The sequence below is a fragment of the Sciurus carolinensis genome, chromosome 1 (assembly GCF_902686445.1).
Source record: "Sciurus carolinensis chromosome 1, mSciCar1.2, whole genome shotgun sequence".
NCBI lineage: Eukaryota > Metazoa > Chordata > Mammalia > Rodentia > Sciuridae > Sciurus > Sciurus carolinensis.
This window is the reverse complement of record NC_062213.1, coordinates 75,636,894-75,662,091: the sequence shown is the minus strand read 5'-3', so window position 1 is coordinate 75,662,091 and position 25,198 is coordinate 75,636,894. Positions and strand designations below refer to the sequence as shown.

At 39.0% G+C, this 25,198-nt stretch overlaps 1 protein-coding gene and 1 non-coding gene across 3 annotated transcripts in view; one reads left to right on the top strand and one right to left on the bottom strand.

Annotated features, from left to right (window-relative positions):
* Positions 1 to 959: 959 nt before the first annotated feature.
* On the bottom strand, positions 960 to 1,066 carry LOC124968979 (U6 spliceosomal RNA). The gene has a single exon (XR_007105903.1). It is a non-coding gene; the product is annotated as a U6 spliceosomal RNA (small nuclear RNA).
* Positions 1,067 to 23,585: 22,519 nt separating this feature from the next.
* Positions 23,586 to 25,198, top strand: part of Sdcbp (syndecan binding protein) — a 32,930-nt gene continuing 31,317 nt past the window's right edge. For both annotated transcript variants that reach the window (XM_047561284.1, XM_047561274.1), the window contains exon 1: positions 23,586 to 23,680. The gene's annotated coding sequence lies outside the window, so the exon portion shown is untranslated. The remainder of the gene's footprint in view (positions 23,681 to 25,198) is intronic.

The following is a 25,198-nucleotide window of genomic DNA, read 5'->3' as shown; positions in this document are numbered from 1 at the left end:
GACCTCTAACCTCAGACCCTCCATTGCTCACTAAATTCCAGAGTGCTCAAACTGACATGCTCATTAATTAGTAAACAGACCCCAAAATCTTGAATGCCCAAATTGACATGCTCCATTAAGTCACCTCTCAGTATAATCTATATAAGCCCAGACTCCTCATTTGACCTCATTTTCCACCAGGAAAGGGGAGTCCATCAGAGGCATCACTCTGTTCCTGAATAAAGACTTTTGATGATCCATGAAGTTTGCCTCTGGCCGGTCCTTTTGTGCTAACACTAGGAGTTATGTGCCCTCTTGGCATTTGGATGGTACAGCTAAGAGGCTTGCTGGAGTCACTGGGGTGACAAAGGAGAGAAAGGCTTCATATGATGCAGCCAGTAACTCTGAATTTGGTCAGATACCAGGGCATCCGTAGAGAAAATCTTTGGTATTGAGTCAGCTTGGAAAGATTTGAATATTGTGGTCATCATTATATAATGTATATGTATATGAAATTAGTATGTTGAATACTTTGGATATATTTAATCTTTTATTTAAATTTTTATTTTTACAGACAGCATTTTGATTCATATACAAATGGGGTACAATTTTTCATTTCTATGGTTGTGCACAATATAGATTCACCCCATTCATGTAATCATACATATACATAGGGTAATACTGTCTGTCTCATTCTACTATCTTTCCTTCCCCCATGCCGTCCTGCCCCATTTTCCTCTACACCATCCAAAGTTCCTTCATTCTTCTCTTCCTCCCCTTCAGCACCCCTCCACACCATTATGTATGATCATCCACTTATCAGAGAAAATATTCAGTCTTTGATTTTTTGGACTTGGCCTATTTCACTTAGCATGATATTCTCCAACTCCATCCATTTACCAGCAAATGCCATAATTTTATTTTTCTTTATGACTGAGTAATATTCCATTGTGTATATATACCACAGTTTCTTTATCCATAAAAATATGGAATGCTTCACAAATTTGCATGTCATCCTTGTGCAGGGGCCATGCTAATCTTCTCTGTATCGTTCCAATTTTAATGTAGGTGCTGCCAAAGCGAGCACTATATTTAATCTTTATTTGACAAATATTTGAAAATAAAAAGAAGAGTTCAGAATAGGGTTAAGATAAAAATGAACTATGATATTATAATAGTAGTCCATTTTATGCTTTGAATATAGCCCTTGCTGCTCTGTCACTGCAACTCGTTTTTAAAACAGACATGTTTCTTTCTCTTCCTCTCTCCCTGCTTCTCCCTAATCTCTCCCTCTCCCTAATCTCAGGGGGAACAGGATTACCTTTCTTCCCCATCCTAGGCAGATTTCTCTGTCTTTGAGTACACATCCACCATAGGAACAAAGTAATTCAGACTTTGAGGATGGCACCAGAAGATCTCAGAAATGACTATCTCCCAAATTATCAAGTGAATTACAACTCCAGCAGAGAAGGTGTGGAATGTAGCATTTGAATCACCTCTTTAAAAACCCCCTGTTCCTGCTCATGGGCAGAATCACAGCCTTCAGGACAGGAGTCCCCTGTGTTTCCTTTGCTAGCAAGGCAATAAACCTTCTTTTTCCTTTTTCTCAAAACCATGTACTTATTATTGGATTGGCATTAAGGTTTTCTATTATTGTCTAGCCCATGTTGGCTTATTAACAGTATTGATAATGATAGTATTTGGTTTCATTAAACCAACATTCATTGTTCTTTGAATCCATGTAAGAATTGCACAATATTTTCCCCACTAGTAGTGGTGTGCTTCCACTATCCCCTACGCTTAGAGCAAAAACAGATATTTTTCAGTTCTCATGACACAATTCTAGAGTTTCCAAAATGAGATGATAAAAATCTCCTAAAGGATCATCAGAATAGAAAGGTAGGAAATGAATCACCAGGAGAAGATAAAAATTGAGAATTTGGTTGGAAGAAAAACAGAGAATTGATACCTGTATAGGTGTGAGAACTGCCTAGGACTCTCTAGAATTGAGGCACATTTTTGATCTCTTATTAACTACACTGTTTTTATCAATTTTGCCTGCTGGGTGACATACATATATAGTGTACCATGATTTAGGGCTAGTGGTTTTCAATTTTTTTGAAGTTGTTTTGTTTTCCACCAGTTGTCTATACTGAGCCAACAATGTTTGCTGATTGAATAGAGGGCTTTTTTAGGTTTCCCCCAGGAACATAAAGACTCCATCTCTTGGAATGCTGTTAATAAACACTTATTAAAACATTTGCCTTGCTGGTAAAAATATATATATTTGAATATTAATGGACATTTTCTGAGATACTTTCTCCCTTGGTCCACACAGCAATAATCGAGACATTATTTTAAAGTCTCATGTATGGGCACATATGATATGAGATAGCCCAGTGTTAGAGCATCCCTGGGTTCAATCTCCAGTAGTGGAAAAAAAAAAATCAAGCCCACTGATTGGATTAGAAATGGTTAGAAACTCCTGATATTTTTTATATATTTGGTTTTTAAATGTAATATAAAATTAACTCTCTAAGACAGTTCATTTAGAACTTTGTTTCTATTTTATCTTTAACAAAAAGCTATTTTAAAGAATGATTATAAACTTCCAAGTGGAAGGTATTTGTTTTGTTTTGATTTTTTTATTATTTTATTGTGAATTTCCACAATTAAAATATTGTGATCAGAGAATGAGGCTTCATGTGAATTCTGCTTTTTTTGACAACTGTTATTTTTCAATATGACCCAATACACCATCAAGTTTGGTGAATGTTCCATTTAGATTTTAAAATGAAGTCTACATTTCTGCCTGTATAGAATTCTACATCTTTTTGTTATATTGGTTATTACTTATGTTTAAGTTTTTGATATTTTTAGTATTCTTAGATTAATATTTGGATTTCTGAGCTATAATAAACTTCTCTAATTTTGTTGGGGATTTGTCAATTTCTCCTAGTCATGTGATCAGTTTTGATCTCTTTTTATTTGAAGTTGTGTGGATAGGTGCATATAGGTTCTTGATTAGGGAATTACCATCTTTATCAATAATACTTCTTGCCATAGAGTTGAATTAGCTTTACTTTTGTTTTGCTACACTTATGTCTTTTTATTAGTGTTTGCCTTAAATATCTTTTATATTATCTCTTTTTTTTTATTTTAAAAGTGTGTAGGTTTTTGTACGTGTGTACCAGAGATTGAACTCAGGGGCATCTGACCACTGAGTCACAACCCCAGCCCTATTTTGTATTTTATTTAGAGACAGGGTCTCACTGAGTTGTTTAGTGCCTCACTTTTGCTGAGCCTGGCTTTGAACTCGAAATCCTCCTGAGTCAGCCTCCTAAACCCTGGGATTACAGGCGTGTGCCACCATGCCTGGTTTAACGTGTATAGTTTTTAAATGGTAAAAAGGTGTAATCTGCCCATCCAATTTAAAAATATATATATATTTTATTTGTAATTAGTTGTACATGACAGTAGAATGCACTTATACATTTTGATAGATCATACATAAATGGAGGTCAATCTCTCATTTTTCTGATTATACATAATGTAGGATCAAATCAATCATGAAGTCTGCCCATCCAATTTTTGTTTTCCAATAATCATTCTTATTCCTGCTTTTGTTAAATTGAGAATTCTCCACCCTCATATTTCATTTTCATTCTCTCTCTTGTGACATAGAAGTTATATATACCTTAGTTACATGCATTTAACTATATTCTTCCAGCAGCAACCAGAAATATTCAATGTCCTTTTGTTTTCTCTAACATGAGAAAAATTGAGCAGGATTTTATTTTTCTTATTCTTCATTCCAAGTCATTATGGAGAGAAAATTTACAATTTAAGTTCTAGGTTATTATTTTAAAGTTTTGTGTCTTTTCATATCATATACAATTAGACTTAACTACATTGTTTTTCTCATTATTACTCCCAACTATGCGTTGTATTCCACATATACCCCCCTTTCTTAGAGATACAGTTTAATTTGCTAGCACATATCCTCAAGTAATCCTTTCATAAAGGAATGTGTGGCTAAACCTTTAAGTTGCTTGTCTTTTAGTTCTCTTCAGTTTTGTCAGAAATCAGTCACCTGATGGAATTGTCTGGCTTATCTGGCTCCGGTTTCCTCACTGGGTGTTTTATCTGTTAAGTGGTTGCTATTGCCCCTTGTCCACATGGGAGGGAGGAAGAGGAAAGGGTGAGTAGGTGTACCTACTCTGCATCTAGTTCCTCATGAATGATTATGCTGAATACTCTGATGACTCTCTTACTTCTTGCATTTACTGATTTGATCTTAGAGTTGCTATAAAATATATTTCATCAAATTAGAGCTCTTCTGCATATGTTTAGGGTAAAAATTTCCTTCATCTCAGCACCTCTTTCAGTTACCTGAGTGCTTCTGAGTGTTTCAGGGGAGTCTGTTTAACAGGTACCTATCTCAGTGTGCTCACAGCAGCAGTGGGGCTGCCAGTGGAGTAGAATGTAGTTTGGGTAGATTGTGTCCAAAGCAGAGGCTCAGCAGTCTTATTGTTTTCATAACGGACAATACATGGTAGGGTGGTGTGGTAGACAAAATAATGGTTTTCCAAAGATATCCTTATACTAATCTCCCAAGTTTTAAAATATATTAATTTACATGGCAAAAGAGACTTTGGCCAATGTGAATAAGTGAAGGATTATGAGATAGGGAGATTATTCTGGATTATCAAATTTGGCTCACTGTAATCTCAAGGCTCCTTAGAAAGAAAAAGGCAAGGGAAGTCGTTGTGGTCACAAAAGCACAGCTTGGAGTGGTATAGTTTGAAGATAAGGGGTCAGGAGCCAAGGAATGCAGGAAGCTTCTAGAAGTGGAAAAAAATAAAGAAACAAATTCTCCCCTAGAGTCCTCAGAAGAGAGACAGCTCTCTAACACCTTGGTTTTAGATTTCTGACATCCAGAACTATTGTTTTAAGTCATTAAATCTGTGGCAAGTTGTGACAACAACAATAGGAATTTAATACAGGTGGCATCTTTCTTCAGCAATAGTGACTCTTCAGGTGTGGGTTATCTTATCAATCATGTCATCTTCAATGAAGCACACTCCCAGCAAAACAGCCATAGTGCTCCAGATATTTATCCCTGACAGAGCCAAAAGAATGGACAGGTATTATGCTGGGCACTGCACATACAAGGAGCCATGACAGTTCACACATTAGTGAGATGTTGGGTCTCCTTGGCTGTTGGAATGGCAAATGACTCAGAAAAGCAATTGGGATTAGACAAGGATGAAATATTGTTCAGAAAGGTTGGGGGAGAAAGAGGCAAGCAAAAGAAGAGCTACGAGCCCTAATGAAACTATTCCTGTACTCCAAAGCATGAGTCTACTGACTAAGTTCTTGACTCAGGTTACTCAAGAGACTCGGCTCCAGTTCTATTAGGGAAGGAAATCTGCCTTTATAGTTCTCAACTCCAGTTTTTACATTTGGAAGCAAGCAGCTGTTTGAGATGGGTAAGTACTCCCGAAGCACAAGTTGACTTCAGGAACCTGGGTGGAGTCCAGTGTCAGTATGCACCCTCCCAGGACTCAGATACCGCATTCCTCACTTCCTCTTTTCTGACTCAACATCAGAGCCAGCTCCACTTCCAATGCTACAGTAACTCTATTTGAGGGACCCATTTGCCGTGTGTACACTGAAAATGTATCTAGGTCATCCGGGTTGATTCTTGTTCATCTCCATTACTTCAAATCGTAGTGAACACACACTAGGGTATATGCTCCTTTCCTCCAAGCAGCGCCTAGCTTTTTGTTCAAATTGTTCTTGTTCCTCCCACATAAAAAAAAATCTGCTTCAAGGTAACTGTGCTCTCCCTGGCTGTAAGTGGAAGCCAGCCACAGTCAGTTAAGCAAATATAATTTGGGATGATGTATTCTTTGAGTAAGGCACTCTGCCAAGATTGAATCCTTATCCTGTGACTTCCTGTGAATTCATATGACAAAATTTGTACATTATATTGAAGTGTATCTTTAATAAAAGTCAAACTTTACATAACTTTGAATTTCCCAACACTTAACACATTTTTTGGTATCTAACGAATGTTCAATTTATATTCAACACATTGAATAACATAGTGGAGCAGAGAATGCTGATTGCCTCACAATAGCCATTCTCCTTTCTTTCTTAATAATGAAAAGTTGGGAAATGTACATGGCTAAAAAGTGACGTGTCTTAGAACCTTTGTAATGAGATGCAATTTAAGTGTTTTGAAACTTCAGTTTCATAAAAGCAGGAGGGACTTTGTCCTTTGGACCACCCGCTTTGGCTCCTTCCTGCTATCTGAAATATGGGTGAGGTGACTGGAGCAAAGCAGGAATTTTTGCATCAAGAGGTGATTTCAAGTTGAGATTTCTTTTATGTGAGAAAAATTAATATTTTAATTTAAAATGTTTAAGTCTCACTTTATTTTGGGTTTCTGTGTGCGAGGATTGCAGGAAAAAAAATGTGTTTTAAAGGCAATCCAAAATGCTTTTAGGTACTTTAGGATTCCAGGGATAGTGTAGTCTCTAAAGTATTTCAAAGAACAAAACAGTGTGTTCTGCTGCCACATGTGTTTAAGTAATGTGAATTAACTCGTACAAAATTGATAAATGGGGGAATGAGAGCCATGAAATAATGTCAAAATTGCTTTAGTCTTATGCAAGTGATTTCCCAGTATGTGATTTCCATGAAATCAGGGATAGACAGTCTCCATAATTAAAGAGAAAGCCTTAGCAATATACAGACACCTTAAGAAAAAAATCCTACAGTAGTACCTCCAGTTAGCAAAGGCAAAGCCTGAGTTAGCAGATTCAGGAACTACTGTGTGTTTCAGGATGTGAAGCTATCAGCTAAAGTATGAAGACAGACAAGTGGCCAAATCAAGAAGGCAGGAAGGAAACTAGGAAGAAAGCAAATTAGGAAGGCAAGAGCAGAAAAAAAAAAAAAGAAAATCTCTTTGATCTCTTCATTAAAAAAAAAAGATGATGAAGGCCCTTAAATAAGATTTATTTTTATATTTATTTTTTATTTTTTGGTACTGGGGATTGAACTCAGAGGCACTCAATCACCAAGACACACTCCCAGTCCTATTTTGTATTTCATTTAGAGACAGGGTCTCACTGAATTACTTAGCGCCTCGCTTTTGCTGAGGCTGACTTTGAATTTGAGATCCTCCTGACTCAGCCTCTTGAGTTGCTGGGATTACAGGCATGCGCCACCTCACCCAGCTCTTAAATAGGATTTTTAATTTTGATAAAAATGGACTCTTGAAACAAATGCCCCTACATCTGCAGAGAGAATGTGCAAACCCCTGAGTTCATAAGCTGCTAAGGATGGGTTGCCAACGAATATTGACTGACTGAGCCAGTACTTTGTATGTGTGTGTGGTGCTGGGATTTAACCCAGGGCCTTGTGCATGTGAGTCAAGCACTCTACCAATTGAGCTATACCCCCAATCCCAGAGCCAGTACTTTTTAAATAGTTTTTTTATTTGTTTTGGCTGGTGCTTCTGTTATAAAATTGGAGGTGTGTCTGTTTTTAACCTATTTATGCCATATGTCATATGTTATGACCATATGTAAGAAAATAAGAACAGCTTCCAAGCAAACTACAACTGATAAAATGCTCCCTTTTCACATCTTAACAGTCATTCTTCACTCCAGCTTGGCTTTCTAACCTGCTTCATTCTAAAATTTTGCTTTGTTTGACATCTGGAATCAAATCTTTGAAAACTGCAAAGCATTTGAAAACTGCAAAACATTTTACCTTTCATGCTCCCTTTCTAAGGAACCTCTTGGAGGATGTGCTTTTCCAAAACGGGAGTGTGAATGAAGGGCTGCAGGAATCTGGAACTCAGCAAAAGAGAAGAGGGAGTTTCCAGGGGAACTAGAACCAAGGGACTACATCAGCTCCCCCTTATCCACAGGATATATTCTAAGACGGATGTCTGAAACCATGGATAGTATGGGCACCTATGTGTGTATATATATGTGTGTGTGTATGTATGTGTACTGAATAAAAAAAGAAATTAACAGCAATAACTAATAATTAAGTAGAACAATTATAACAAGTTACTGTAATAAAAGTTATGGGAATATGGTCTTTCTTCTACCTGTCTCAAAATATCTCGTTGTGTTGTATTCACCCTTCTTGAGATGATGTTAGATGGATGCAATGTTTGTGTGATGACATGCAATGAAATGAGTGATGTAAGCAGTGTGATACAGCATTAGGTTGCTCTGAAAGGGTTACATGAATGCAAACACTACAATACTTGGACAGGGAATCTGATAATCCAGATGACTATTAAGTGACTAGTGGATAGATAATATGCTCTGGACAAAGGAATGATTTGTGTCTTCAGCAAGATAGAATGGTATGGCACAGATGGCATGAGACTTTATCTTGTGCGCAGAAGAGTAATTTAAAACATGACTAGTTTATTTCTGAAATTATCTATTAATATTTTTGGACTGCAATTGACCATAGCTAATATAGGAAGCAAAGTCACAAAAAAATGGAAGACTATCTGATAGGTTTGAGCATATTGAAAAGTACGGTGTAAGGTGTTTCACAGATCTTCTGGGGATACTGAGAAAAATTATATGAGACTATGAAGATCCAACTCTAAATTGATTTGTGAAAAAGACATATGACAGTACCTATAAAACCCCACTACATATAATAGTCTTCAGTTGGCTCTCAGGATTTAAATAATAAACGTGGATGTCATCTCAAGTCTTGATAGTCCCAGTAACAGTTTTATATTTTTAATAGATTTACTTATGCTACACACATGGAATGGTATCCCACTTCTGTGCTGGTGGCCTAACTTGGAAGGTTAATCTACTTCCCAAAACCATGGTCAGGACCCCATCTCTGTACCTCCTTCACAGGCCCAACACAGAACCAACTATATGATTGTTCATGTTGCTACTCCTAAGTATCTTTATGTAGACATGTTGCCTTAAATAATGATGGAACATTCTTCCTCTCAGTTCTTTATGTCCAGTCAGATCTGCCACTGAAAGATTTGCCTGCTCATTTTCTATGCCTCTTACACAGACATCAGGTTTATTGGGATGGAGAATTTGCATATCCCAATGTCAAGGTTGGAGCTTCATAGGGTCAATTGTTGGAGAAGAGTTTAATCCTCAGAAAGGAAACTAGGACTCCTTAAATATGTGCAGGATGACATAGTGAAATTCCATCTCCTTCTGGCTTTAGTTTTATGCCTATAATTGCATGGGCCATCTTTTTAGCTAGTAATCTTGAGTTACCTCATTGAATGATCTTTTAGAAGGCCTTTTCAGTGACAACAAGGGACCCTTACTATGTTAGTCAGCTTTTCACTGCTGTGACTAAAATACCTGACAAGAACAATTTAGAGGAGGGAAAGTTATTTTGGCTCATGATTCTAGAGCTTTAGTCCGTGGTCTGCTGAATTCATTGCAGCATGATGCAGCACATCAAGGAGGAAGCTTCATGACAGGGGAGTGCTATTTCATTTATGGCAGCCAGGAAGGGGGCATGGCGCAGGGCAGATGAACCCTTCCAGGGCACTGCCCCAGTGACCCACCTCCTCCAGTCACATCCACCTACATAAGAGTTACCACCCAGTCACAGTCCCTTTAAACTAGGATGGTCTAATTAGGTCACAGCTCTCACAATCCAATCATTTCACCTCAGAACATTCCTGCATTAACACAGAAGCTTTTGGGGGACACCTCATATCCAAACCATAACACCCACTTTGAGTTTAAAATTTACCTATGCTATGAATGTGAGTAATGCAAATGACGTGATGGTCTGTTGTAGAGATACCTTTGGAGCATGGCTAAAGGTCATACATGAGCAGGGAAAGAAAACAGTTTTCAACTTACTTTTCAGCCTGACACATGGAATATTCTTTTAATGTCAATGATTTCAGAAACCTTAAATTATGAACTGTTAAAATGTGAAGAAATAATGTGGCTCTTAGAAATGAGAAGATACGGTAATTCTAGAATCAAATAGTTTTAGTTCCTCAGGCATTGTGCCAGATCAAAGACCACTTAAAGTATAGCCAGCCCCAGTCCTCGGGAAATTCCCATCAGATGAAGGAATGATTAATACTCGAGAAACAAGAGGAAAGAAAAGTCAAGTAAGACCACTTCTGATCACATGTAACATTATACAGTAGGGATTATAACAAGAGCTGAAAGAAAAGGGTGAGATCCAAAGGTCGAATTCATGCAAATTGGTTGATTATCCATATACAGGAAACAAAATAAATGAAAGAAACTGTAGTGATTTTCCATATGAATACAGTTCAGAAATCATGCATTCTCCTGACTATGTAAATATAACTAGTGTGGTTGATGTTGAACATCTGGAACACTTTTGGCTACACATAACTTGGAACTAAGCATTTAGCATCCCCTTTACGGGTGTGTATTTTCACAACTGAGGGAGGAATCCCATAGCAAATTCCACAGTTATAAGCAAAAACAACTTTTACACATTGAACAGTACTGCTCAGTGTAGTAGTGAAATACCAGGCAATATGTAATGGCGCCCAGGGCAATTCAAATGTTAAGATGGTACATCAGCTGCAGAGTGTGGATGCACTCAAAGACATTAATGATTTTAACTCCTTAACAGAATGCAGAAATCCTGAAATATTCCAGATATTTTAAAATCTCAACTGAATATGAAGAGCCACAATATATTATAAGTTGGTAATTCTATAAAAATTATCTTGAACACTGATGTAGAAAGAGCTGCATCCTTTTTACCAACATGGCTACTTCAAACCTACTGTAATACATTCTTGCACATCATTGATCACCTCTTTATATATTCATTATAGGAATCTGGTATCAACTGGGCTAATAGAGTTTTGAATTTCTCTCCACATAAATATTATTCATGACAGCCAGTTTGAGAAGGTAAAAAATAGGATCTTGGAACAAAACAAAAAAGCAAAGCAAGTGAAACATCTTTGGGAGAAAAAAAGAAGTTACAGGTTACTAACTGCTTTAAAATATAAAAAGACTTAAATATGTCTATTTTGCAAAGGACAAGTAATCCTAAATACAGTTAAATTTATTTTAAATCTTTAGGAAAGCAGAATTCAACATACATCTTTGAAGAGGGATCCAAATGTCCTAAAAGTACTTATACTTACAAATTGTGTTTAACTTATTGATATGTCAATTAATAGTATTTTTACTATCTGTTAAAGGTCTGAAGATTCAGCTGTTATATAAGTTGATTTAACTTACAATACAAATTATGTTCAATCTATTCTCATGTCAGTCAACAATGTTTTTACCACTTATAAAACACATACATCATAGCCCGGGTGCAGTGGTGCACTCCTGTAATTCCAGTGACTTGGGAGGCTGAGGCAGGAGGATTGAGAGTTCAAAGCCAGCCTCAGCAAAAGCGAGATGCTAAGCAACTCAGTGAAACCCAATCTCTAAATAAAATACAAAATCGGGGGTGTAGCTCAATGATCAAGTGACACTGAGTTCAGTCCCTGGTACTCCTTTCCCCCCCAAAAAAAAAGTATAGGTCATGACTGTAATTGAGTATGGAGTCTCTAGAATAGATAATATTTTCACTGTGTCAAATAACCTATGAGGGAAGAATTTTAAAAATGACCTTAAAACAACAGTACCTGGAAAAGTGTTTAATTTACCAAAGAGATTATTATAATTTACCCAGGAATATTCTCTACTAAATCCAAACTTAAAAATCATATTAACTGAGCTGGGTGTGGTGGTGCACACCTGTAATCCCAGTAGATTGGAAGGGTGAGGCAGGAGGATCGCCAAGTTCAAAACCAGGTTCAGCAACTTAGTGACACCCTGTCTCAAAATAAAAAATGAAAAGAACTGGGGGTGTGACCTGGGGGTTGAGTGCTCCTGGGTTCAATTCCCAGGTCCAAACAAATTTTAAAAATCATATTAACTTAAGGAATAATTATGCACCCTTCACAATGTCTGGGTTCTATCCAATGATTTGTTTCAATGTTCTTTTAAAATAGGGAACATTTAGAAGGTGATTGAATAGACAATATGACTTAAATACTTCTTTTCAGGAACATATTCTTTCTCAAGTGGGATTCTCTAGGATGTACATAAATAAATTTGTTCCAAGAACATCAGCTGAGGAGTGTTTTAAGTGGTGGTTTCACTGTTAAACAAAACACTGTTTGTAGTCCTGCTGATATTACATAAAACCCTCATGGGGAAATGTGTTCTGGAACAAAGGCTTATACAAGGAGTTTGGGGCCAGTTGGTTGGTCATGTGGCTGAGATTTTTCAAATGAAGAGGAAGTTACATAATTCAACAGAGTAAATGACCTCAGATGATTGACTCTCTTTTGAGGTTTATGGAGAAATAAAAGCTTTTAGAAAGAGCAATAAACAGTTCTGATTTGATAGTACTATACTAATATTTTAGGGATCTTAAGAAGACCATATTCCCAGTTCTGAGAATTGAATAAAAATTTATGGTAATTATTTCTATCTTTTCTCCTTCCCTTGAGCACCATTATGAACCAGGAAGAAACTAGAGGCATTCTTTTGAATTAAGAGTGCTATACCTTATGCACAGCATGGAAAATTAAAGAGATTTTATATGCAGTAATATCATTTATTAGTCATACTCTACCATGGTAATTACTAGAGTATATTCATGTTTGTGTATTTATTTTTGTATCACACTACTGAAAATCCTGAATAAAGAAACATGTTCTGGATAATAGCTTAAATTAGTATCTGTAGTTAACTTACAATCATGGTTTGGACCTAAACTAATAACATGGTGATCTCTTTATGCTTACATAAATATTATATAAAAATATTATAGAGTGGTATGATTACCTTTCTTGGTTTATTTGCCTCATTAACTTTTTTACTGTTTTGAATTCTAAGTTCTCACAATTAATTTATCGTCCTACTTTATACTAGAAAAAGGAATCCCCCAGTATGTTCAAATATATTACTTTTTTTTGGAGACAGTCTGCCTGGAGCCTTCTATCATCCAAATCCAACTAGGATTTCTGCTTTCCATGCCTCCAGTATAATAGTCACCCAGGCTCTCCCTTCAACAATACCTTTTGCCTCTCTCTTGAGCCCCAGTGTTGTAGAAACTGTCTCATCCTCTTTTCCTTTTTCTTATCGTAGTTTAATTTTGTACAGCAGATGCTCGGTTAACTTCCTGACAAAGGGAGTGTGAGACTGAAACTTTCTAATTCCTCATATGGATTATGTATCTTCAGTCTATTGTTCTTGATTAATGTAGATTGTCTTAGTATAGACCTGTAGATTAGAAATCATGTTCCAATATAATTATGAATGTGTTACACCATCGTCCTCTATCGTCAAACACTCTGTGGAGAAGTCCAATGTCATTCTGATTCCCATTCATGTAACTTGTCCTCCTATCTGGAAACTTTCAGAATCTTTTTTTTTTCCTCTAATGTTCTAAAATACCATAATGATGTGTTACAGTATAGTCTTTCTTTAATTATTCTGGGCAATCAAGCCATTCTATCAAACTGGCGATACCTATTCTCCAGTGCTGATACTATTCTTGCAATAGTTTGATATTTAGTCTAATATTTATTCCTCCTCTTCATTTCCCCTTTCTGATACCTAGTATTTGGATGCTGTACATCCTGGATGAATTCTATGATTTTATTTTTTCTCTACTACTTATCATCTTAAATTTAGGTCTCATTTGTGGAAAATTGAATTGACTTTATATTTCAAGCTGTCTACGATTTTTTTTATATTTTGAAATAGTACTTTTTAATTTCAAAGATTTCTTGTTTTTGTAAGGAAATCCCACGAAACCATGCCGGACACGAGAAATCACATAAGGGAATTTATTAAGCAAACAGTGTCTCCCGCAGGGTAAGAGAGAAAATAAGAGGAAAAGAGAAAGGAAAGAGAAAGGGCGCGCACTAGAGAGAGTGGAAAGCGAGGAGGAGGAAAAGCAAGTGAGTAGGAGAGAGAAGCCAAAGAGGAAAGATGGTGGTTGAATTCCACCGGGCTAACAGGGCACCAATATCGGAGAAGGATACTTGCAAGCTGAATTATGAAACAATAGCTAGCTAGGATGTTCACAGATTGACAAGTGGTTGGGAGGTGGGGAAAATGGCTGCACCAGAAAGGGTGGGGGAGCAGCTTTATACATTACAGGTTTTTTTTTTTGGGGGGGAGGGGGCGGCACTGGGGATCAAACCCAGGGCCTTGTGCTTGCAAGGCAAGCACCCTACCGACTGAGTTATCTCCCCAGTCCCTATACCTTACAGTTTTAAGCATAGCATTTTGTGTGAATGTACCTTCGAAATTTCTTCCTGTTCTTCTTTTATGAATTCACTATCTTCTTTATCTTGTTGGAAAAGATTAATGGCACATTTTTAATAATTTCTTAACTTTATCCCACTTTTTTCTGTTTCTTTTGACTTCTGTCTTTAATGCTCCTGTCTTTAAGCTTACCACTACTGGTAAGTTATACACAACTTCAAATGTAATAAATCCCAAAACAATCTTCTAATCTTCTATATCTTAGTGTACGTTACCTCAATACATGTACCAAAATCCACCTGTTTATTGTTGTTTTGTATTGTGTTTTTGGCAGGGCTGGGGTTTGAACCCAGCACTTTAGGCATGCCAGGCAAATACTCTACCAATGAGCCACATGCACAGCCTTCTACCTCCTTGTTCATGTCAGAAAACTGATATGCATTTTAGATAACTTCCTATAAATCAATCCATATCTGAACAACTTCCAAGTCTTCCTGATTCTTTATCCTAATATTTTAAATTTTTTTGTTTTTCTTCATCTCTACTATAATGGACACATCAGGACTATGCAGTAGTTTCCTAATATGTAGCTTCAAATCCCAGACTATGTTAGTACATTTTCTGTTTCTATAACAAAATATCTGAGGATGGATACTTTATAACATAAAGAGCTTAATTTAGCTCACAATGTTGGAGACTGAAAGTCCAAGATCAGAAGGCCCTACGGGCTAAGCCTCTGGTGAGTCTTCCCTTGCCTGGGATATAAAATAGCATAAAAATGGAATGGGAACCAGTAGGGAAGTGGGGAGATCACAGGTCAGACAGAAAGTCAGATAGGGAATGAGAGGCTTGCTCCTTAATATCACCTTGCTCTTGCCAGAACCCATGAATTCTATAAGACCAACATGAATATCTTCTGAAGGCCACCAATTACCTAACTACCTTCCCCTTCCCAGGGGTGAAGATTAAGCATTGGAGAAGCACGGAGGCAAGCGTAGAAAGCAAGTTTTATTTAAAAATTAGTGACACAGACTTCTCTCAGGAGGGAGAAGGGGCCATAGCTGGTATCGTGGTGTCCCAAAAAGTGGGAGCATCCTCCCCCTTTTATACATTTTAAATTTTCTTGGCTCTCCTGCCCTGAAACCCTTATTTCGTCCCATCCTGCACACGTGACTAGGCCCAAGAGAGGCCTGTGTGAAGGCCAAAAGGTGAGAAGCAGATGAACTGAAAGGGCCAAAGGTAGAGTGACCCGGGGCAGGAAGGGAACAGCAGCCCAGGGGGCATTAATGAACAACTTTTTACAACTCCCTGCAGGGAGGAACAATTCCTGGGACCAGTTACTTTAGCAACAGATTGGAGCAGGAGCAGGGGGAAGGGATTGGGAAGGAGGAGGTGAAAGGGCAGCATTTGATTTTCTTTCCAACAAGCTCCCACCTTCCTGATCAGACCCCATTATTTATTATCTATATTGACTGTCCTTTTGTACCCCAGATTCACTACTGTTAGAACAAAAGGACCGGACAAGATGCAAATTTCACAGATCATCTCAGCTTTTTATTCAGGAACAGGATTACACCTCCAATGGACCCACTTTCCTGTTGGAAAATAAGCACTTGCCTAAGGAGGAGTTTGGGCTTATATAGGTTATACTGAGAGAAAATTTAGTGAGCATGTTAGTTTGGGCACTTAGGAATTTGGGTTTTTGGGTTGGGGGTTTGTGGCCAGCACCTGGAGAGGATTTATCTTGGAAAAGATTAGTGTATCCTAGAGACTATTATTCTAGGTTTGATGAAACACTTTCTCCCCACCAGTGGTCAGCATCTGAAAAGAATTTATCTTGAAAGAGAGGAAAGCTAACAATGTATGGCTTTCTTTTTCATTCCCCTTTCCCAGGTCACACTATCTTGGTTTTTTTTTTTTTTTTTTTTTCCCCATATCTAAACACTACCATCTCTTCATACCAACATTCTAGGGACCAACACATCCAAACCATAACATAGACTTCTCTTCATGTCCAATCCATCCTCTAGGCAGCAATAGTTATAAATGTAAATCTAATCATGTTACTCTTTTTCAGTAGCTTCAGTACAGGACTCCCTGAGGGATATGTAGAAGGGCCTAAGCAGCCAGGGCAAGATGGCAAGTGAGGAGGTCAGGGGCAGGGCCAGAACAAAGGAGCATGGAGAGGGTCTTCTGATGAGGTCAGCTTCCTGGATGACAAAAGTGCTTGTGGACACAAGCAGGGGACCCAATCAGACACTCAGTACTTGTGTTCCTTGTAAGGAATTTCCATGGAACCCCGCCGGACACGGGAAATCACATAAGGGAATTTATTAAACAAACAGTGTCTCCCTGCAGGTTAAGAGAGAAAATGAGAGGAAAAGAGAAAGGAAAAAAAAAGGGCGCGCACTAGAGTGGAAAGCCAGGAGGATAGAGAAAAGTGTGTAGGACAGACAGAAGAAAAATAGAAAAAGATGGCGGGGAAACTAGAGTAAAACAGTTGAATTCTGCCGGGTTAACAGGGGACCAACATCGGAGAAGAATACTTGCAAGCTAGTATTCTTGCAAGCTAGACTAGCCAGGATGTTCACAGATTGACAAGTGGTTGGGAGGCGGGCAAAATGGCTGTGCCTGGTGGGCGGGGGAGCAGCTTTATACATTACATTCCTAAGTGGGGAATCCAATAGAAAAACTAAAAGACACATGGACAGAGGGGGCACCAATTAATAATAGTGATACCGCTGTTTACTGGAGACGAGTTGTGCTCCCTCTAATGTTGAAGATTGAACACTAGAGAAGCATGCCAAGGCAAGCATATTAAGCAGGTTTTATTTAAAGGTAATAATACAGACTTCTCCCAGCAGGAAGAAGGGGGCCATGGCTGATGTTCTAAAGTCCCAAGAAGTGAGCGCACCCTACATCTTTTATAGGTTAAAGTCTCTTTTGTTCTCTAGTTCTCTCCCTGCTATCTCTCCTTCCTGCCTATGTGACTAGGCCTGGTTTTGCATTAAGTGAGAAGCCATGGGCAGGGGGAGGGCCAAGGTGATTCAGGCAGGTAAGGGCCCAGGGGGCATTAATTAGCAGCTCCATGCTTGCAGTCCTTGATAAAGGCAGGTAAATTTGGTAATCAATGGGCCCTGGAGATCCTTGACATTCCATTCTCCCAGGGCAGTCTCCAACTTCCAGAGGCAGATGTCTTTCATGGCCTTCGTTTCCTCGATTTGACCCGATCACCTATTTCTACACTAACTGCCTATCCTTAATTCTGGTTTCAATAGTGAGGTGAGTGTGAACAGGGGAGGCGATAAGAAAAGGAGGAAATTCCAGACACCATGAAAAGAACAAGCCAAAACTCCCCTACCAGATTCCTAGCTCTGGGGCCCTTTCTCTTTCTGTCTATCACTTTTGCAATAAACCTGCTGCTTGCTTGCTATCTCTGTGTCCATTTCTTCAATTCTTTGCCAAATGAACCCAGCACTCAAAGATGGTAATGTTATGGGAAACAGACTGGTTGAGAAGCAGTAAGCAGCACTCAGAGCACAGGAGAATTCCCAACTTTATTTTACACCCAAAACTCCAAATTCTGAGCCCTGAGCCATAGCTTCTCACAACAATTACAGGTTATTTGGTGTGTCTTAGACCCATCCTATCATTGGGGCTTTTATCCTCTTTTTTTAAAAATTTTTTTTTAAAAAATTCCTAACCTAAGCAACTGAAGGCCTTGTGCAGGCCAGATCTTTAACATAAAGCATGCTTACAGAAACCGTAAGAAGAAACTCTTTTCACATTCAAAAAGGGAGTTGTCAGACTCCTAGGGCAGTTTTTTACAATCCCAAAGATAGGGACCCCTGGTTAATTAGGCTTCCTGGAGAAGGACTGAAAGAGGGGAGGAGAACTGACCCTTTCCTCAGGTATTGGTTTCTTACCATAATGTTTTCACAATTTCCTTTCACAACCAGGTCTGGTTTCTCCATCACGGTTTACTTCCCCAGCTTCAACTTAAGCCATTCCTTCTCCTCCCAGGTCTTCTATCCACAATGGCCTTTCAGCTCTGGGAAGGCATCAAGGGTCAATTCAACTCCAATGCTTTTGCATTTGCTGTTCTCTTTGCCTGGAGTCCTTTTCCACCATCACTTGGCTAATTGTACTCTTCAACTTAAAAGCTACATCTTCAAGGAAGCATTCTTTGATCTGCTAGAATAATTTGATTCCATTATAATGTCTTTTCATAGTTCCCCGATGTAGCTTTTAAGCTGAAGAGTAGAATTAGGTAAGTGATGGATGGAGAAAAAGGACTCCAGGCAAAGAGAACAGCAAATGCAAAAGCACTGGAGTTGAATTGACCCTTGATGCCTTCCAGGAGCTGAAAGGCCATTGTGGATAGAAGATGGGGGGTGGGGTGGTGGAAAGGCTTAAGTTGAAGCTGGGGCAGTAGTGGGGATTGAAAAAGAGTAACATGATTATATTTGAATTTGAATTGCTCTGGTTACTGCCTAGAGAATGGATTGGATATGAAGAGAAGTCTATGTCATGGTTTGGATGTGTTGGTCCCTAGTGTGTTAAGTTGGTAGAACTCTCAAAAGGAGGTAGCTAGGGGAAGGTGGCTAGGTCACGGTGGCACTGCTGTCAGAAGATATTAATGTTGGTCTTGTAGAATTCATGAGTTCTGGCAAGAGCAAGTTGATATAAAAGAGCAAGCCTCTCATTCCCTATCTGACTTTCTGTCTCACCTGTGATCTCCCCACTTCCCTACTGGTTCTCCTTCCATATTTATGCTATTCTTATAGCCCAGGCAAGGGAAGACTCACCAGAGGCTTAGCAGGTGGGGCCTTCTGCTTTTGGACTTTAACCTTTAATTCATATATCCACTACTTTGTGTAATTACTTCATCCCCCCACCCCCACCTTTTTTCTTTTATCTTATGGTACTGAGAGGACTGTACCAGGGTGCTTTACCATTGAGCTCCATCCCCAACCCTTTTCATGTTTTATTTTGAGATAGGGTCTCAATAAGTTGCCTGCAGTCTTGCTAAATTTCTGCGGCTGGCCTGGGATTTGGGATCTGCTTGCCTCAGCCTCTGGAGTCACTGGAATTACAGCCATTCCCCTACTACACCCCTCCTAAATACTTCTTTCAAATGTTTATTATCTTTATTCTTTAGAATAGTTTTAGGTTGAAGTAGGGGTTTGGGAACCTTCAAATTTATAGCTGAGTTGAACCACAGTGTGGGCAGCATGAGGATGTCACTTGCAGCTGGAAGTGAGGGCAGTTTTGTTGGGGATGTAGTTTTAGATTCACAGAAAAATAGACCGTGTAGTACAATGAGATTCCATACACTCCTCGTACTCAACACATGATTTCGCCTATTATAATTATATATATGAGTTACGTTTGTTATAATTGATGAACCAATATTTATATAATATTTACTAAAGCTCATAGTTTACATCAGTTTACAGTGTGTTCTGTTCTGTAAACAACTCTCTGATACCAAGTGTTCTAGAATTCAATTCAATATTCAATCCTGACACTGATGACCCAGAGTTCACATCAGATCCCACAAAGTAAAGGATAAGTTCTCCCACAAAACTGCCCTCATGAGGTCTCCATTGCGATCCAATTTGACTACAAATTTGAAGGCTCCACAACCCCCATTTTCAAGTTCAACAATTAGCTTGAATGACTCACTGAACCCGTTGAAAGCATATACTTAGGATTACAGTTTTATTGTAAAGGAAACAAACAGATGATGAGGTACCTAGGGAACGGTCTGAAAAGTTTCACCGTTCTCTGTGGTATATTGTTACATCCACCAACTAGAAAGCTCCCCTGAACCTTAGCATTCAGAATTTTTATGTGGGCTTTCCTTACAGGGGCAGGCTGATTGAATCATTTTTGAAGTATATAAATTCAAACTCAGAGCTCCCTCTCCAGAGGTCAGGGGATGGTGCTAAGAGTTTTAGCTCTAACACATACTTGTTTCTGGTGACTGGCTTCCACCTTGATACTTTCTAAAGCCCCTTTATCTCACTTGCCTGACGTGAACAAGCTCATTTACATAGTGTCTTATAACTCAGGAAACTCCAATGGTTTTTGAGGATCTGTGCTAGAAATTTGGGACAAAGACCATATAACTTTATCTAATACCCTTTGGTTTTCACAAATGCATAATGTCATATGTCCACCATTATAGTATCATACAGAATAGTCAAAAGTCTCTTGTGTGTCACCTACTTATCCCTCTCCACCTCCCGCAAGCTCCTGGCAACTGCTGACCTTTTTACCGTGTCTATAATTTTGTGCTTTCTGGAATTCATATTGTTGAAATCATACAGCATGTAACCAGACTGGCTTCTTTCACTTGGCAAAATGCATTTAGTATTCTCCTACATCTTTTTGTGTCTCAAAGACATTTTTATAGCTGAATCCATTGCATGGATGAACTACAGTTTGTTATTCCATCACCTACTGAAGGACATCTTGATTGTTTCCAATTTTTTTTGCAATTATGAATAAAGCTACTATAAATATTCATGTATAGTCTTTGTAGATATAACTTTTCAACTAATTTGAATAAATGCTCAGGAACATGATTAATAATTCATATGACAAAATTATGGTTAGCTTTGTAAGAAACTTTTAAATCGTCTTCCAAAGTGGCTAGATCATTTTGCATTCCAAACAGCAATGAATGAGTTTCTGTTGCTCCAAACCCTAGTTGGCATTTGGTGTTGTCATTGTTTTGGATTTTAACCATTCTAATAACTGTGTAGTGTGCTCTCATTATTTTAATTGGCAATTATGTAATGTTATATGATATTGAACATTTTTTCATAAACTTTTTTTTGCCATCCATATCTTCTTTGGTGAGATATTTGTTCAAGTCTTTTGTCCAATTTTTAACTGACTTGTTTTCTTATTGTTGAGTTTTACTGTGATATGTATATTTTGAATATAAATCCTTTATCAAATGTTTTTTGCAAATTTTTTTTAATTTTTAAATTTAATTAGTTATACATGACAGTAGAATGCATTTTGATGCATCTATATAATGGAGTATAATTTCTCATTCTTCTGATTATACATGATGTTGAATATCACTGGTCGTATAGTTGTATATGTACACAGGGTAATAATGTCTGATTCATTCTATCCTTCCTATCCCCATACCCCAGCCCCGCCCTTCAATCCCCTCTACCTAAAGTAACTATATTTCCCTAGCCACCCCCTATTGTGAATTAGCTTTTGCATATCAGAGAAAACATTTACTTTTGGTTTTTGGCTTATTTAGTTTAGCATTATATTCTCTAGTTCCATCCATTTACCGGCAAATGGCATAATTTCATTCTTCTTTAAGGCTGAGTAATATTCTATCATATATATACATACCACATTTTTTATCTATTAATCTGTTGAAGGGCACCTAGGTTGGTTACAAAATTTACCTATTTTGAATTGAACTGCTATAAACATTGATGTGGCTGCATCACTGCAAATATTTTCTTTTGCTTTGTAGCTTATCTTCTCTTAACAATGTTTTTCACAGAGCAAAATTTTTCATTTGAATGAAGTCCAACTTTGATCACATTTTCTTCCACGGATTGTGCTTTTGCCAAACTGAGGTCATTTTCTCCTTTGTTATCTTCTAGATAGTTTTACATTTTAAATTTAGACCTAAGATACATTTCAAGGTAATTTTATAAAGGGTCTTGTCTAAATTCACTTTTACATGCAGAAGTCCAATTATTCCAGCACCGTTTGTTGAGGAGATTTTTCCTTTTCTTTCCCTCCCTGCCTTCCTGGGGCGCCCATGCCTGCTAAACGTGTTCTCTACCTCTGAGCTACATCCCCAGCAAGAAGAATTTTTTTCCTTTAAGTGCTTTTGCTCCTTTGTCAAAGACCCATTGAAAGTATCGGTCGGGTCTATTTCAGGGCTTTGTATTGTGTTCTATTGATGCATTTGTATTTTTCTTTTGCCAAAATCACTTTCTCTTGATTACTACAGCTTTATAGTAAGTTTTGAAGCTGAGTACTGCTATGAACAGAATGTTTATATCCCTCTACCTAAATTCATATGTTGAAGTGATGATATTTGGAGAGAGGACCTTTGGGAGATAATTATGTCAAGAGGTGGAGCCCTCATGGCAGTGTTGGTGCCTTTATAAGAATAGACAGTAGAGAACATACTATCTCTTTCCCTGTTCTCCACTATGTGAGGATACAATGTAAGGTGGCTATCTTCCCACCAGGAAGTGGACCCTAACAGACCCCAAGTTGCTGAGGCTGGCCTCCAACTGGCAAACCTCCTGCCTTAGTTTCCACGGTTACTGGGATTACAGGCATGCACCACTATGCCTGGCTATTGTGTAATTGTTTTTAAATGTTTACTTCATCAGTTAAGGCATGATTTCCCTGGGGGCAGAGTTTTCATTTTATTTGCCACGTCTTTTATGCTTAGATTTTTACTAATCTTACCACAGATTAAGTTATTATGACACTAAGCAATTTAGCTAGAAATAAACTGCTTGTATGTTAATGCTGTTTTGTCAAGGACACTTCAGTATTCCATCATAAGTATGAATATGCTCAGGTAATATTCATTTTCTTTGTAATAGTATGTTGTATCTCTTATAGATTAACGTAAAGACTAGCTCTTATAACAATTCCTGGCACATAATTAACACTCAAGAAATCACAGTTCTTATGTTTTTATGTTAGGATTCACCTATTATTTTTGCACAATACCACGCATAACCCTCAACAGTCAATGACCATTAGCTCAGGTGAACAAAAGAGTAGCAAAAGTCAAAGAAAAAACTGTAGGAGAAAAATAGGACAAGAACGGAGAAAGGATAGTAGGATGAATGTTTCTTGAGTCCCAGGTGAAGAAGTCAAGCAAGAGGACAGTGATAGGACAGCAGTGGTGGAAGGCAAAGGCTGTGTGAGGAAACCTCCAAAGAGGAAGCACGGGTTGTTGGGACCTCTTTGTGTTGAAGGTGACGGGAACTGTCATCACAAGCGGAAACAGAACAGGGAGCCAGCGACATGCCATCCTAGGGCACGAACCATCGTGGGGCAGAGAAGGTCCTGAGCAAACCGCAAAGCAGCGCGGCGTCGGGGGCAACACGCAGAGGACGCTAGAGGTCCAGACTCCAGAGCCGCCGCCAGGACCCCGCTCCCCGCCCCTTCCTCGCCGCCCGTTACCATGGGGACGGGAGCGCCCCGGCGCCGCGCGCCTGCGCGGGCGGAAGGCGGGGGCGGCGCGGTGACGCTCCTCGCGGGCGGTCTCGGGCGCGCGCCGAGCTCCTTCCCCCGGGTCTCGGAAGTCGGTGCCAGTGACCGGAGGCGGCGGCGGCCAACGGGTGCTTGTGTCCTAGGTGAGCTGCTCTGACCGAAAGAAGGTACCTCCGTTGCACGTCCCGGGCGTAGGGACAAGGCACGGAGGCCTGAGGACCCGGGGACCCTGAGCTACTTAACGGAGAAGGTCTGGGTCACAGCGGTGTTTGGATGGCCACGGCGGCGGCCGCGACGCCCCTCCTGGGGCGGGGGCGGGGGTGTTCCGCGCCTCTCCCTGCGCCCTGCCGGATCTGGGGGGAAGTTTTACCCAGCGGAAGCTCTGCCTGCCAGTGAGCCCCCTGCCTTGGGGTCCCGCTCGGCCTGGGGTTGCGGGGTGGGTGGGTGAGCAGCCTCGAGGCCCGGCCTGGGGCGAAGCCAGCAGCCCCTGCCCTAGTCCCGCGACTTCTCTGGGACGGGTCTCTCTCTGCCCTCCTTGCCCCTGCTGGATAAGATCTTCAGAGGTTGGTAGAAAAAGAGCTGCTGACCACGGTGTACCCCTGAGATCCGCATTCCTCGGGCTGTCCTTAATCACCTTCCTTGGCGCCGTAGGCGGAATGTCCGGGATTTGGAAGGAGGAAGGAGGTGTTTGTTCAGTGGGCGAAGCCTCGACTTTTGAAGGGGGTGGGGGAGAGGCAGTTTGCTGTGCGCTTATTTATGGAGAAGTTGGAGCCAAGGGAGAAACGTTGTTCCAGTAGGGTGTGTTCAGAAGGAAATATCCCTCGAGATCTGGTGACTCAGAGCTTTCACGTCAGGATTTCCTTTTAATAATGGGAAAGTGAAGGCATAGGCATATGGAAAGATTTCAGTTTCATCAAAACAAAATTATCGAATCGTGTAATATTCTAATATGTCAATTTTCGAAAGGCATTTCAAGGATTTTTATTCTATATAGATTATCTGCATATACATGTGCTGTTTTAATCCCCCCAATGTGTTCATTATTTGGAAAGTACACTTGCCTTACCAAATTTTTGTCCACTTGTTTAAGAGAGAACAATTGTTTAAAAACGAAACTTACTTTAACAACAGCTGCAGGCCTTGTAAATTACCTTGAATTTTAAATGTAAACGTGATCGGTTAAAACTTCAATTTGTTCCTTGTTTTCATTTTCCTATTTGTGGTTGAGGGCAACTGTAAAAGATGTTTTTTCAACTTTTCAGTTACCAACTAAGGTCTGTAAATTTTTGTGCCTTTCATCGTAGATGAATTGGTTTCTGCCACAGAAATAAAAATAAGGAAGTGGAATGATTTAAAAGGTTTGGTAAATAGTCACTCTATTTTAAAGTAGTAAATGCAAAGAGATTTCTAAAAAGAAAAACTCCCCTAAACAACTTTAAAATACTTCCTATGTCTAGTAATAGTTATATTGGCATTTATTAATTTCTTTCCAAGTGTTGCCAGTGCTTTTTGGAATTGTATTTAGTTTTTGAGGAGGTAAACTCAAAATTTAAGCAATAATGCCTACAATATATAATCTTCCATCTGCTAGATACATTATAAAACCTTTCTTTGTGTCTTCTAGCCAACCGTATTCCTTTTGGTAAGCAGCCAACTGTTTT